Source organism: Nanorana parkeri, unplaced genomic scaffold, assembly GCF_000935625.1.
Source record: "Nanorana parkeri isolate BGI_ZX_2015 unplaced genomic scaffold, ASM93562v1 scaffold398, whole genome shotgun sequence".
Lineage (NCBI taxonomy): Eukaryota > Metazoa > Chordata > Amphibia > Anura > Dicroglossidae > Nanorana > Nanorana parkeri.
Window position 1 is genome coordinate 1,272,848 of NW_017306666.1, and position 5,599 is coordinate 1,278,446.

General features: G+C 40.3%; 1 pseudogene; it reads right to left on the reverse strand.

Annotated features, from left to right (window-relative positions):
- Positions 1 to 4,641, reverse strand: part of LOC108789446 — an 11,906-nt pseudogene extending 7,265 nt beyond the window's left edge.
- Between the last annotated feature and the right edge of the window lie 958 nt (positions 4,642 to 5,599).

A 5,599-nucleotide genomic window follows, 5' to 3' on the forward strand; every position in this document is an offset into this window, starting at 1 on the left:
CAAATACAGCCCTGACGGATGATATTTCATTTCATACAGAGAAAAGCATTAAAATGCAAACATAAGCAGCATTAAAATAGGGCAGGTTTTCCTAGCTGGAGAAAACAAATTCCTTGTAGAACTGAAGCCAAAAGGTTTTTTAGTTTTGGATAGAGTAAGGGAGGGTTATAACCCGTCACCTTTTTTTTCCCCCATCGGGAAGATTTTCCTATTCAATACCCACAACAGGAAGTAAGAGGAAATCCATCCAAAGTGAGGGAAATCTCTGGTGAACAGCAGGGTTACCAGAACTAGTGTCCCCATTGGACGATTTCCCGTCTATTCCTGTTCCGATGACAACTCAAACTGTGGTGTTTTAATTAGGGATACGAGTACTCTTACTCGCCCAAATGCTCAGATACCGGAACTTCTGGTCAGAGGTAGATTCCCTGACTGGTAGTGCCGTGAGGGAACATGGAGCTAGCTTCCCGGCCAATCAGGAAGCCGGGTAGCGAGTATTGATCCGCCTCCCAGCCTCCTGAATAGCCGGGAAGCTGCCTCCATGCGGTTTGGTCGGCTCGACGCTGATTGGCCGGGAAGCCGGCTTCCCGGCCAATTATCAAGGAGCCAGACAGACAGCATGGAGCCGGCTTTCCAGGCAATCAAGAAGCTGGGCAGCGGTAATGACATGCCGCCCGGCTTCCTGGTTGCCCAGGGAAGCTGGATCCATGCCAGCGGAAGTACCGTTGTCGGTGCTCTCTATTGGCGAGTGCTGAAAGATAATTATCTTCCCTAGCATCCCTAGTTTTAAATCCTCTAGAATTTGCTTTGTTAAAATGTATTTCCTTGTTAAAAGTAATCCAATAAACGGGAACAACAAGTCAGATAAGGGCTTCTGATATTTCTGGCTCTCCAGATATGTGTACTTGTAGCTGGTTAGTGACTAGTGATGCCATTCCCTCAGCATAACAGCCAAGGAACATTTTCAGAAGGACCCCTGCAGCTGTAAAATGGCTGCAATTTGATCTAAAATTGATTGCATGCACAGAGCGGAATACACCCCCTCTCTTCATACTCTTAGGTCTCACTATGAAGTTTCAATTCGGTTAAGACAGTATAAATAAGCAGCAACGGTACCACATGAGATAATCTGCATTATGTGATTTGTTAAATCTAAAATTCAGAACATGTAGATAAAACTAAAACAAAAACCATTACAATTCCCCTTTAAAAACTGAAAGAGGAGATGAGAAAATAGAAGGCAGGATGCTCCAACCATAAAAAGCTATAGATGTGATGCACTACGTTTGCTCTTGTTATATTCAGTATTCCACATAAAAACATTGTTCATGTATCATCTTACCTTCTTTACCGTGTTCTTTTAAGTCTTTGTCTTGCTTCAACAACCATTTCAGTACCAGGTGACCCACGGGGTGTTCTGCAATGTGAAGCTTTAAAAAGAACCACAATGAGAAAGATCAAAAGTCAATCCCAAGTGGAATACCCAGTGCACATCAGACATCAACCAATTTAAAGTCTACAATAAATAGCCTTGCATTATGGGTCTACAGTACAATAAAACACTCACACAATACAGTAAAAATACTCAGTGAAAACTGTATAAATAAAAGGAAATCTCACTAACAAAGCAATGGGGGAGGATCAGAAGAGGAAAGAAATGGGAGAAAAGAAGCCAACTAAGCTAAAACCTGAAAAGCATTCTAATTAGATGTGGTGCATGATGCTGCCATAGTGAAATCCATAGGCCATGCAACCTGTACTTTCTGTCAACAGAAGATCTAAGCAGCTCTTCTAGAGAAATCAGCACCATTGCAAATTAAATGCTTGTATATGCCGGAAATGCTTGTATATGCCGGACTAGCATGACTGGTGGTAAATGTAATAATGAACTCCACAAAGCATTATTTGCACCTAAACTGCACATATAAAAACATAGCTCTAAAATACAAAAAATAAAAAAGGGAAGGACACAAAATACAACAACTGCAGCTTTTTTTTTTTATCAATGTGGTTATGCATACTAATTAAATCAACACTGTAAATGTACCTTTTACCATATAAACTGAGATTTTGCTAGGGTCTGCCTAACTTAACTTTGTAGCTAATATCAACCAAAAAAACTAGTTTCACCTTTTAAGTTGCATTAGTGAAATAAATGAACTTTGTACGATATTCTAATTATTCGAGTTTCACCTGTATATATGCTGCTCAAATCCACAATAGAGGTTGTTGTGCTATAATAAATATGCTAAATCCTCTCCTTTTTTCCCATTCAGGAACCTTTTATTCTTTACCACAATAGCTGCTTTTGCTGAATGCCGTTTTCCCAATCATCAAGGTCTGTTTTTATTTAGCAATGGTAATAGAATAATTAGAAGTGAAATAAATATACACAGCAATACCTCTCCATCTGTGCCCCCTGGTACAAAATCTTCTGCTGCTATGGTGGCAATGGCAGACATGACAGGCTGAGGATCTCCCAGTGCGTACAGTAAAATATTTGTAATCATGGTGCACATAGCATTCTGTAAAACCAAGTCTTTTATGTTCTCCCCAAGATATTTCAGCAAGGGTCCAGATATAGCTTCTAGCAGTTCTCTCTGCCTCACCTCCGGATCCTTTTTGCTGTAAAAAAGGCAACAGCAGCAATTATGCAACCGGTTTATTAAAATATATGGCCAGCTTAACTATTACAAAACAATTAAAATCTACTTTCAGCAGAAGACAGGCAAGTTGACTGGGAATAACCAGCGTCAGTCATAATGTGCAATGTAGAAACAAGCATGCACAAATACATTAAAATTAAATATTCATTTTCATGTGAAAATATAGCATTCATTTGTATATTTAGTGCAATAATAAACTATTTGACATTAAGTAGGCCAGCATGGTGAAAGCAGCATGTGCTCAGACAGAGGCATCTCTTGTACGTGCTTCCCACCGAGAACTATCCATGTCTAAACGTCAATGTGTTGTAAAGAATCAGCATGAGGAACTAGACTGATCTTTTTCTGTATTGTTAGGTAAGCACTCAGTAGAGAGCTGAAGTCTCAGGAATCAGTAATATTGCATAAATTCACATAAAAAGGATCAAATAAGGCAAAGTGGTCAGTAAAACAGTAACATCCAGTCCTGTCTTATGAATCACATGTTATACACATTGTGAATATATTAAAGGTCTAAAAAGGCAAACAACATGACTTTTCTGATAACTGGAAGATGTTTATACTGGCAATATGAATGGTAACAACATACGTTCTTAATTAAAGGAGAACTATGAAGTGAGTGATTTTCACTCAACCTCATAGTTTGAGCCGGCCTGTGACAATTAAACTGTCACATGTCGGCTCAATAGATCGGGAAGTGAGCGAACACATACTGTTGCTTGCTCACTTCTCGATCATGTCCCTGCAGAGAGCCGTGACGGTCACTCACGGCTCCCCGCAGGTATTCCCCCTTCCCGATCCTCCAGCGATGACTGGCGGAACGGACAGGGGAGGGGCCGGGTACAGCTTGCTCTGCCTCTATAAAAGGTAGAGCCAGCTGTCGCTCACGCAGCTGGGTGGATCTTGACAGTAATGTCGGGATCCGTCCCGGCTGAGGCGTTCTCAGTATACCGCGAGCTGTAGGTCGCGATATACTGAGCTTTGGGTCACGGGAGGACATATACTAGCGTCCTCCCGTGATCCAAAGCACAGTATATTGCTAAAGAGAACCATGTGGAAAAACACTTACCACATAGTTCTCCTTTAAAAAGGTAAATACCAGTCAAACTAGAGAACTCAGCATGAAATACATACAAGGGGCAAGTGATACTTGTTTAGGGCTTTTGTTTCCCATCATGGTATTGCATGCACCAGGCCATCTTACACTATATAACGTACTCTAGTTGTTCACAACCTGTTACTATGGAAACACCTAATTTTGTGACACTGCAGGCAATGAAGGGTCATGTGAAAGTTTTTTTGGTTTTAAATCATGGACAAGTGAAAAGGAACACACTCAAATAAAATAAAAAAATCCCCCCAAAATAGTTCAGAAACGTCCCCTTTTTAGGGTGGTTCTCACCTCATCCCAGATGCACAAGTGTGAAGCTCTGAAGGAAAAGTGCAGGACCTATGTGCGCACATCAACGCCCACCGTGTTGGCCAATGCATACCGTCTTTAACCCCTTGTACAGTGCCACTGCATTCCCAAAACCGACATTGCGCTATAAGGATAGCACCAACCAGCTTCCTGGCCTCTTCCCCATGTATCCAACAACTAATGAGTGAGCAGCCAGGATGTAAGCCAATACATACATGCTAGTTTATAGAATTGCAGAAGCACAATAAATTGTGTTAAATGCAGTACTAGGTGTACATTATGCTGGGTAAAAAAAATAAAAAATATTCCCTAAATATACTTGAAGAACTCATTAATATTAAGTATGCATATTCTTAAACAGATCTTACACATGACAAACTTACCTGTGTGGGTTACCATCTCCTTGTTTGAGCACCTCAACAATTTCTGGCAGAAAATGGGAAGCATTTCGTCTGGATAGTAAATAAAGTAGCACTTTTCTTCCATACTTGTCATTGATTATGTTGGGCAAAGCACCGACCAGTTCCTATGCAAGTACAACACATTTCCGGTAAACTCACCAATCATTACATAGTTCCTTCACACGGTCATGTCATAAGGATATAAGCAATATGTAACATCCAAGATTCTGGATATAAGCAATATGTAACATCCAAGATTCTGCAGATTTTCTGCACACAAATGCCGTGTGTTTAGCTGCTGCTGGCAAAGCAAATCAATAATGTCAATGCTATTTCCCCAATGCTATGATTAAATGTAAATCTCGTGATGCTCGCATGAATTTTTCTCTATCAGTGTCTTTCCTGTGGAGAGACTAACAGATGCTTTACAAAGCAGCAAAAATTAAAAACTAAATAGCACACTGGGAAGAGTAACAATTTACTCTGGAGTTATTATACAGTGGCTTGACATATTAAACCTGACTACTTATGATTACATTTCGAACGCCGTTATTTCTTATCCCTTGCTCCATTATTAAAACGTTTTTATTCTACATGACTCAAGATCATAAATAAATTTAATTTGGCATTCCAAGGAAAAATATGTCAGAATTATTACGTGACGTGTCTAGTAACCCTCTCTTTTCACTTGTTTGCATTCCCAATTACAAGCAGTATTAATCTAATATATAATGTCTGCACTAGAGCAGGTATTATCAATACAGCTGTTGTGCTTGGTCTGCAATACGAGACTCAAATATCAAAATGGGTAAAGGGCCTCTGCCTGCCAAACACAACCAATAGACTCTTTCATGTTAAGGACATATTTCCGTGGGCTAAAGAAAGTGTACCGTGCAAAGTAGGCCATGGTGCCTCGGTGGTGAGCATGGTGAAGGGTGGATGTTCCTGAAGCACATGGTTTATTGTGACACACCTTTTCACAACTTTCAGCACCACCTTCCTTTGCAGCTCTTGGCATTTTCTTCACATGAGATCTCAGAGCAGAAAATGAAAATAATGCGGAAAGACTTCTTTGCCTTATACTGAGATTGCATGTCTGAACATGGAGAAAG